Source organism: Triticum aestivum, chromosome 3D, assembly GCF_018294505.1.
Source record: "Triticum aestivum cultivar Chinese Spring chromosome 3D, IWGSC CS RefSeq v2.1, whole genome shotgun sequence".
In the NCBI taxonomy this organism is placed as follows: Eukaryota; Viridiplantae; Streptophyta; class Magnoliopsida; order Poales; family Poaceae; genus Triticum; species Triticum aestivum.
This window is the reverse complement of record NC_057802.1, coordinates 315,549,920-315,560,734: the sequence shown is the minus strand read 5'-3', so window position 1 is coordinate 315,560,734 and position 10,815 is coordinate 315,549,920.

Sequence of the window (10,815 nt, the reverse complement as noted above, 5' to 3'; positions counted from 1 at the left end):
CATATACATGCACGAGTTCCCAGCAAGGTTCATCTTTTTCATTAATATGCTGATAATACAAGCACAAACCTTACAGTACACAAACATGGACTCGAGAGATTACACTATTTGAATTAAAATTTGGTAAGTGCGAGCAAATTTAAGATTGAAAAAAGATAAGTGATCCGTGAGGCCTTTGCCCTTGTCCATCTCCTTCAGGAAGAGGTCGAGGAGGCCAGGGGCGTACGCGGCTGGGATTCGGCACCTCGCCAGGATCAGGATGACGCCGCTCCCCAGCAAGGAGGAAGAAACCGGAGGGCAGGTGCGGATGGTGATGCTGTCGGAGGACCAGATTGGGGACACGGAGTCACCGACAAACACGACTCGTCGGAATGGTCGTCCCCGTTCTTGACACGTCGTGGGTTGACGCCGCCGTCCGCATCACTACCACCCGAAGACCTCAGCACGGCAGCCGCATCGGACACCATGCTACCTGGGTCATCCCACATAGAGCATGATCGTCCCCACAAGCCCTGATGTCAGAAGCCACCACATGTTCCGAAGACGTGTATGGGAGAAAAAAGCCCTCCCGCACGGCAAGAGGACGACGCCCAGGGGGTGTCAGATTCGCCTTTGCTAGCGGCGACCCTTTTTCGTGACTCCTCCCCAGCGTCGCGAAGGGAAGAAGAACGGAGAGCGACCGACTACCACGCGCCATACTCACTACGGGCTTCGACATGGTGTCGTTTGCGTCCCCTCCCACTAGAATCAAGGCTACGGGCGGCCCAGCAACGAGCACACGGGAGTCGCCACCTGCGGTGTTGTCACCGCGCCGCCCGAGTACCCCCCTTGGATCCGTGTGAAGCTCTAGACTGGAGCCCGGGGCCTGGCCCCAGACTCTTCTCTTTGACATAACCAGCAGGAAGCAGAAAATAGAGGAGGGGGAACGCAAGGATGAATGACTCCTCCCTCCCTTCGCCCCTCCTTTTATAGGCGGGCCAGGGAGGGGAGCCGCTCCCTCAACAGGCGGCCACCATCCTCCTCCGCCAATTCAGGAAGATCGGGCCCTCGTCTTGGTGCTCTCCCGTGCCACGCGCCTCCGTTACCTACCCCGCGCGATGCATGCGGCATACGTGGCTTAGGATAAGAGCATGGTGGGAAGAGTGAATTGGCAGTTTCTACCCCGTGCATTAAAGTCATTCACGGGCCATTACAAGGGCGGCCCCACCACTATTGGCTTTACACGACTCACGGGGAGACCGGAAACTGGCCCAGACCCAAGATTAATGAGGAAGCAAAGAAGACCTCAAGAGACCAGCCTCTTCCACGCCCCTGCCTATGCACTTATTAGGGCCTACCCCGACGATGCTCGGCAGCAAGTTCGGGGCAGGCCCGGGGGCTTCTGTCGGTGCAACAAACACTGGGTGTTGGGGATATAACTACTGGGTATGAACCGCCCAGGAGGGGCCGGGTCATACCACTCGTGACTTATCAATGAAGATGGCGGCTCATGCAAGCCCATTGATGGCCCAAGATCCAGGGGCGACTTGAGGCCCAAGAGGATGAACCACCATAGATGTATAACTTGTATTGTAAGGCAAGATTAGTTAGTCACCGAGCCGGACATGTTGTGTATGAGCCGGCCGGGACTCTGTAAGCTGCTGGGCGTCAACCTATGTATATAAAGGGACGACCCGACAGCGGGTTAACTCAAGAAACAACAGATCAAGAACTAGGCCAAGCGTATTCGCTCCCTGGTAATCGAAACCCAAGCAATACAACCCCAAACTGGAGTAGGCCTTTACCTCCACCGCGAGGGGCCGAACCAGTATAAACTCTATGTGTCCTTTGTCCCGATTAACCCCTTTAAGCTAACCTAGTAGCGATGGCTCCGCGACTAAGTCCTTCCGCTAGGACATCTGCCATGTTAAGTCCACGACAGTTGGCGCCCATCGTGGGGCCAGCGTATGTGGTTTTGATTTCTTGAAGGGCAGCTTCGCAGGGATCAAGGAATACGCTATGGGTCGGATGACCAAGAGTCATCGCGGCAAGCTCTACATCGATGACGCAGGTTGGGGCCCCAAGGCCGGCTCAATTGAGTATAGGTACCGGGCCCCGTTCGGCGGAATCCACATCTTCATCGGCAAGATTGGCGAACCGGGCCCTGAGCCAGACACCTGCACTGACATCATCGAGACGGCTCAGCGTGCAAGACCCACCCAGGTTCAACCCGCATGAAGCATGCCTTTGTTGGTTTCATCCATGGGGCAGAATTTGAGGAAGGATTTGTGTCTGGTCGTGAGAAGGCCGTCTACTCTGATGGTGAATCGTCCACAGGCGAGACCAATTCAATGTATCAAGTGCAAGACGGTCGGCTTGGGGGCTGTTCCGATGGCGATAGTATTCCGGACCCCTATGAGCCGCCGAACAGGGTTGCGATCTTCATGGCCGACACACAGCCGGCGCTCGGCTCAACGACCGCCGCGACTATGACCTCCAGTTCGTCGGTTGCGGCGACGGCTGGTGCTAGCGGCACTGCACGCCCGCTGGCTCAAGTTCTGACAGAGTTATTGGAGGCTTTGGCGACTTTGATGGGGGTGGAGGTGACCCCGGACAACCAGGAACAGCATAAGGTGGATGTGGTGAAGCTACAAGATGAGATAGCTCAAGCTAATTAAGGAAGAGCTGGCAGCTGAGAATGCCAGGATGGCCATGGAGCGAGCTGTTTTGGATGCTCAGGCACAACGGATTCAGGCAGAGTCGTTCCTGCTCACCTTGGATCAAAACGCTTGAAATGACATCATGAGAAGGAGGCACCAGAGTCGTTTACCTCCGGCTTACGATGCAAGAAACCAATTCAACATGCCTAGGGCAGGGACCAGTGACCCGCCTGTGGTGAACCAGGCGGTTGAAGCGCCCGTGACCGGAGCGCCGGTTCAGCCGCATGCTATGGATCCGCCTCGTTTGGATGTGAATCGGCCTCAGCATGTTCCGACACCGCCGGGTCATTATTCTAACCCTTTGGATAACATGATTACTGCGGCAACACGATTGGCGGCTCTCCCAGTTGAAGGCGAGTCCCCAGTTGCGATAGAGACACGAAGGGCTAGAGAGCTTCTTCAGATGGCTGTGGCTCAACAGGCGGCTTATTCGTATAGCCGTGAACGGATTCATTCAACCCCTCGTCCAAGCCGGAGCTATAGCAGGCACATTGAGTCGCCAACAGTTTCAAGCAGCGAACATCACCATAACCAGCCTCGTAGGCATGACCCGGCGCGCGGTGGAGTTGACGCTCAGACTTTGGTGGATCAGGGCAGAGCGCGTCGGGAAGCTGAGCTGGCAGCTCAACAGCAATCTTCGGTTTATCCCTCAGCATCGGTGGAGGCAGGAGTGACCTCTAGAACCTTGGGTGTGCCATGTTTAGTGTCGGCTCTGCGTAACGAGCGTCTGCCTAAGGATTTCAAGGGACCTTGTAAGGTGCCTAATTACACGGCGGATCAGCCCCCCGAGGCTTGGATCGAGAGCTATGAGGTGGCCATGGAGATGCTGGATATCAGTGATGCAGTGTGTGCTAAGTATTTCACCATGATGTTGGATGGGTCGGCTCGTACTTGGTTGAAAGGGCTGCCCGTTAACTCCATTAGGTCGTGGGCGGAGTTGAAAACTCGTTTTATCCAAAAAATTAAAGACACATGCAAGTAGCCTATGTCGATCCTGGATTTGGATTCTTGTGTCCAAGGTGAAGGCGAGTCAACCACCAATTGGGTGCGCCGGATCTCAGCTGTTATACACTCATCGGATAGTATCAATGCTGGTTTAGCAGTCCTGATGTTCAAGAAGAATTGTCGTTTCCTCCCCCTGAAGCAGAAACTGGGGCGGCTTAAACGTCACTGCAATGACATGGGGGAGCTCATGGCGGCTCTCGTCAAGTGTGCCAACTCTGATAGTACCAAAGACCCTGACTCTGATAATGAGAAGGCGGGTAAAGGGAAGAAGAGCAGCAATACGAAGGGGCAGCAGCATAACACGGCAGGTTAAAGTGGCAATGGTAAACGCAAGGCTGAGGGCGGTTTAGACTTTGTGGCCAACACCAATGCGCAGAACAATAATCAGCGTCGGAAGGGAAAGCCGCCCCGGCTTGGAGGGCCAAAATTTAACCTTGAAGCGATGATGAATCGGCCTTGCCCAAAGAATGGCACGCAAGAGAAGCCGGCCAATCATCTGTGGAAGGATTGCTTCATTATGAGGGAGTATAGGAACTCCAATTTTTTCCATAATAATCACGGCCCGAATGGTGGTTCAGGGTCCGGCTCTCACGGGCCTGGCTTTGGTGGTGGTGTTTCAAACTCTGGTTTCCAAGGCCAAGGCAATCAAGGTGGTTTTAACCAGCAGTCCAGTCAAGGGAATCAGCAGCAGCAATCTGGTTATCAGAGTAATCTGAAGCAGTTGAATAGTGGACAGTATCATGTGTTCACTACGAGTTTGTGTAAACGGGACCAGAAGGTTCATAAAAAGGCGGTGAATGCAGTTGAGCTGGCGATTCCTCGTTACTTGCGATGGTATGAACATCCTATCCTTAGTAGCCGTGAGGATCACCCAGCCCGGGTTGATAATCCGGGTCACTTGGCTTTAGTGGTTGTGCCTCAGGTTGGAGGTTACAAGTTTACTAAGGTGCTCATGGATGGAGGGAGCAGCATCAATATCCTTTATTACGAAACTTTTCATCGTATGAGTTTGACTGACAAGGATCTTAAGCCGTCTAACACAGTTTTTCATGGTGTGGTGTTTGGTAAGTCAGCATATCCAGTGGGCAAGATAGCTTTGGAAGTGGCTTTTGGCAATGATCATGATTCCAGAGTTGAGACATTGACCTTTGAGGTGGTCAAGATTAAGACCCCTTATCACGCTTTGTTTGGGCGACCGGCTTATGCTAAGTTCATGGCAAGGCCTTGTTATGTTTATCTGCAGCTTAAGATGCCGGGTCATAAGGGTACCATCACAGTACATGGGAACCGGAAGATAGCCTTGGAGTGTGAAGAAGGCGATGCTGCTTATGCTGAGTGTGTTTGTGCGACAGAAGAGTTGAAGTTTTATAAGGATAATGTTGACCCGGCGGATATGACACCTTTGAAAAAGCCAACCATGGAGCATGACCCTCTGTTGAAGTTTAAGTCCGCCGATGATACTAAGTTGGTTGATTTTGTTCCTGGTGACTCATCCAAGCAGTTCAGCATCAATGCTAATCTGGATCCGAAATAGGAAAGCGCGCTCATCGAGTTCATCTATGAGAACCGGGACATCTTTGCATGGAAGCCTTCAGACATGCCGGGTGTACCGAGGGAACTCACTGAGCACACTCTTAATATTGATCCAAAGTTTAAGCCGGTCAAGCAATTCCTTCATCGCTTCAATGAAGAAAGACGTAAGGCCATTGGTGAAGAAGTGGCCCGGCTCTTGGCAGCAGGGTTTATTGTTGAAGTTTTTCATCCTGAATGGTTGGCTAACCCGGTGCCGAAAAAAACACTTAAGAAGAAGGGCACTTGGCGTATGTGCATGGATTATACAGACCTTAATAAGGCCTGCCCGGCTGATCCTTTTGCTCTCCCTCGTATTGATTAGATTATTGATGCTACGGCGGGTTGTGAGTGTTTGAGTTTTTTGGATGCTTATTCTGGGTATCATCATATCAAGATGGCAGTTAAGGACCAGGAGAAGACAGCCTTCATCACTCCCTTTGGAGCCTTATGTTATGTGTCTATGCCTTTTGGGCTCAAGAGTGCCCAGGCGACTTACCAGCGGTGTGTTCAAAATTGCCTTCACGGCCAGATTGGACGCAATGTTCATGCTTATGTGGATGATATTGTTGTGAAATCCAGGAAGAAGGAAACCTTGATAGATGATTTGAAAGAAACCTTTGACAACCTCCGGGTTTACAACATGATGCTTAACCCGGCCAAGTGCGTTTTTGGTGTGCCAGCCGACAAGCTCTTGGGTTTCTTGGTTTCTGAAAGAGGCATTGAGGCTAACCCGGAAAAGATCAAGGCTATTACTTCCTTGGCTAAACCGGCGTGTATCAATGATGTTCAGCGTCTGGCGGGTCGTATTGCGGCCTTAAGCTGGTTCATAAGCCGGTTGGGAGAAAAAGTTATCCCTCTCTACCAGATGATGAAGAAAACAAATCACTTTGTCTGCAGTGATGCTGCTGATCAGGCGTTTGAAGCCTTGAAGAAACTGTTAGCTGAGCCGCCGATCCTGGCAGCTCCTATTGATAAAGAGCACTTGTTGTTATATGTGGCTGCCAATAGCCGAGCTGTCAGCGTGGCAATCGTTGTGGAAAGGAAGGAACCAGGCAAGGAATATCCGGTTCAGCGACCGGTTTATTACATAAGTGAGGTGCTCATTGAGTCCAAGCAGAGGTATCCGCATTGGCAGAAGCTGGTATATGGGCTGTTCATGGCTAGTCGGAAGCTCAAGCTATATTTTCTGGGTCATCCCATCACTGTGGGTAGTTCTGCTCCTTTAGGGGATATTATTCAAAACAGAGAGGCCACAAGTCGGGTAGCCAAGTGGGCCATTCAGCTTGGACCCCATGGTTTGAAATACATGCCTCGCACAGCCATCAAGTCTCAAGCACTTGTGGATTTCATCAATGATTGGACAGAGTTGCAGATGCCTGAGGAGAAGCTGGATAGCACATATTGGACTATTCAATTCGATGGATCCAGGCAGTTGGAAGGGTCGGGGGTTGGAGTTATTTTGACTTCCCCACGAGGTGATAAATTTTGTTATTTTTAGGGTTGATGTTCCATTGTACTAACAATGCAGCTGAGTATGAAGCCTTACTCCATGGTCTTCGGATGGCTAAGGAGATGAATTTAAGCCAGGTGAGGTGTTTTGGTGACTCAGATTTGGTGGCTCAGCAAGTTTCAGGCACTTGGGATTCTAAGGACCCACTCATGGCGGCTTACCGCCGCGAGGTTGATGCTATTGCTTGTCACTTCAAAGGTTATCAAGTGGAACATGTTGATCGCAGGAAAAATGAGGCGGCTAATGCTTTGAGCCGGTTAGGGTCCCAGTGTAAGCCGGTGCCACCTAACGTTTTCCTTGATATTCTGCATAACCCTTCAGTCAAATTGCCTACGGAGGAAGATCTTGCTATTCCTGACCCAGAGGCACAATTGGTGGCGGCTCTTCATGCTATTCCTGATTGGACTGTTCCATATTTGGCTTATATGACCCGGGGTGAGTTACCTGAAGATGAAACTTTGGCTAGGCAGATAACCCAGCGATCTAAGTCAATGACTATTGTCAATGGAGAGTTGCACCGCTGCAGTGTCACACGGGTGTTTCAACATTGCGTTTGTCCTGAGGAAGGCTGTGAAATTCTATGAGAGATTCATGAGGGAGATTGTGGTCATCATGCTGGCTCTAGATCTCTTGTATCCAAAGCTTTTCGTCATGGATTTTATTGGCTGACGGCTCATGCTGATGCTGAGGATTTGGTCAGTAAATGTGATGGTGGTCAGAAATTATCAAGACGAGCTCATGTACCGGCTCAAGAATTGAGGATGATTCCAATTACTTGGCCGTTTGCAGTCTGGGTGCTGGATATGGTTTGACCTTTCAAAAGATCCAAAGATAAAAAGACTCACCTTTTGGTGGCGGTTGACAAATTCACAAAGTCGGTCGAAGCAGAGCCGGTCAGTAAGTGTGACGCGGCAACAGCGGTTCAATTCATCAAAAAGGTGATTTTCCGGTTTGGCTATCCTCACAGCATTATAACTGATAATGGCACTAATCTGTCAAAGGGTGCTATGAAAGTATTCTGTCAACGGGAGCATATTCGTCTTGATGTATCATCAGTGGCTCACCCCCAGTCCAATGGTCAAGCTGAAAGAGCCAATCAAGAGATCTTGAAAGGCATCAAGCCCCGGCTTATGGTCCGTTTGCAGAGGACGCCGGGTTGTTGGGTGGAGGAATTGCCCTCAGTGTTATGGAGCATTAATACTACCCCCAATAGATCTACGGGTTACACGCCTTTCTTCATGGTTTACGGAGCAGAGGCGGTTCTCCCTAGTGACATCCGTCACGATTCGCCCCGTGTGGCGGCTTATGTTGAAGCTGATAATGAAAAGGCATGTCAGGATGCTCTTGACCTGTTGGATGAGGAGCGTGACCGTGCGGGGGCTCGTTCGGCGATTGACCAGCAAGATCTGCGTCGTTATCATAGCCGCCGGGTTAAAACCAGGACCTTTTAAGAAGGAGATTTGGTGCTCCGGCTCATCCAGGATCAAACTGACATGCACAAGCTATCCCCACCTTGGGAAGGACCCTTTGTGGTCAGCAAAAATCTGAACAACGGGTCATACTACCTTATCAATGTTCGAGACCACAAGGACTCACGCACGTCGGAGGAGGAGACCCGCTGGCCGTGGAATATTGCTCATCTTCGGCCTTATTACACCTGAGCCACCGGCTCTTGTGATGTAGATACTTCTATCAATGTATACATTATGATGAATATAATAAAGCCGGCACCCCTAATAATTCAGGGCCTCTGTCATTTCATTTCTGAGAATATGAGTCTTTATTGTCACTTCATACGATCACTTGGGGGCTTCCTGCTTATTGAGCATAGCTATGACTACCCTCTTGATCCGGCTTGTATGCCATGATTGCAAAATACTTGGGGGCTTCCTGCTTATTGAGCATAGCTATGACTACCCTACTATTCTGGCTTATACGCCTGGAATAAAATATTACTTGGGGGCTCGTTGTTAATGAACAAGAGCTTTGTTGTCCCTTGTAGTAGGCTTGAACGCCAGTGTATTCACCAAAAATCCGGGTTATCCTGCCTTTGTTTTCCTGCCACTCCGACCAGGTAATCCTGGAATGACTCACCATACTCTTGACAATCAATCTTATACAGACCCAGAATTTGTCAAAGTTAAAATGGTGATTGGTCATGCGAGGTCCGGCTTATGGGTTTGAATTAAGGTTTAACTCAGTGGTTGTGCGGCCCTTGAATAGCACTTGATATTGAGGCTTGGCAGCCTATGAACGCCTTGTTTTTTCTTATTTATGTTTTCTTTGAACATTGTTTGAGGTTCATATTTTGTTGCCATATTGCCATATGGTTGGAAATTGATTAGGTCCATGTTGCCTTACGGTTCATATATGAATCTATCCGGAGTTTTGTTAACCCGTCCTGGCTTTGGACTTTAAGTCGCCAGTATATGATAATTTTGTGCTGAGAGTTCTAGCTCTAAGCTTTGGATATTACCCCTTACTGCATGATGCATGATAAGCCGGTAGTGTGAACAAACACTACTACAGGATGCTGCTAACGCGACACTACGATCAGAGACCCTTTGACGAAATTGTGTGCGATGCATTAGTCACAAACGGGGATGAAAGAAACCCGTCAAAAAAGGTGCAAAACGTTTGCGATGGCAGAGCCATCAAACACGGTTCAAGTTTTAGTTGCGTGTGTGATTCAGGGCACACGGTTTACCCGTTTGAACTATTTGCGATGAGGCAGAACAACATAAACGGGCAGCCATATCAATGTGTGTGCGATATACAGCATACAGTTCGCTCCGATGAACCGTTTGCTATGAGGGACTGCAACATGAACGGTTAGCCAGATCAAGGTGTGTGTGATATAGGGCATACGGTTCACTCGGACGAATTGTTTTTGATTAGCGAACACAACAGAAACGGTTCAACTTAACAAGATGTGTGTGATACGTGGCAAACAGCCGACTCGGATGAACTGTTTGTGATGAGAAATTACAACACAGACGGTTAATACAGTTAGTTCGTGTGCGATTCTGTGTGTACAAAAAACTTTGAAAAATGCAAACTAGTTGCTTGCAGTGGCTAGGAGTATCACACACGATGCATCTTCGAGTACTCGTGTGCGATGATTAGTGTAAGTTACACATATGTTTCCTTATGTTAACACTTGTGTGATAAATAACACGTGGCACTGGATACGGTATTCGGGTTGTGTTTGTGTGCTCCACTTAGTCTTCCCGCGCTCCAGCGAATGCTTCCCGTGCTCCACATGGGTGAATTGTAAAATCCATGCATATTCCCTCACCGGTTTCCCGCCACCAGCTAACGGCTTGCTGCATATGACCCAGGCAGCAACGCACCACCGCGACACTCTGCGAAGATCTAGTCCTCACCCATCTACCATTAGTTATTCCAAGCATGCTAGGAAACGACCAAAGCTTCGACATCGACGCCTACCTGCGTTACATCTTCGGCGAGGAGAACGAGCCGGAGCAGGTCGGGGAGCAAGAGCTTCATCGGCTGGTGTAGGCACCATGGCCCATCGACAGCGATATCGGCATCACATTCCTTGGGAGCACAATCGACATATTGCAGAGGAGGTGTGATGAGTAGTTTGCCATCCACCGTGCAAAAGATCCAGAGCTGCTCAGCAGCATGATCTATGACCCACCCGAAGAGCCGTCGTCTCCAGTGCTCATCGAGAGCCTGATGCCTCGCAAGGAATGGGCAGAGGACCTCTGCGATTCAGTCAAGACAAAGGCAGCCTGCGGCTTCATCATTGCCCACGGCGGCCGTGTCAACCTCGATCCCGATGATGTGGTAGGCTTGAGCGCTGTTGGGGAACGTAGTAATTTCAAAAAAAATCCTACGCACACGCAAGATCATGGTGATGCATAGCAACGAGAGGGGAGAGTGTTGTCCACGTACCCTCGTAGACCGAAAGCGGAAGCGTTAATACAACACGGTTGATGTAGTCGTACGTCTTCACGATCCGACCGATCAAGTACCGAACGCACGGCACCTCCGAGTTCAGCA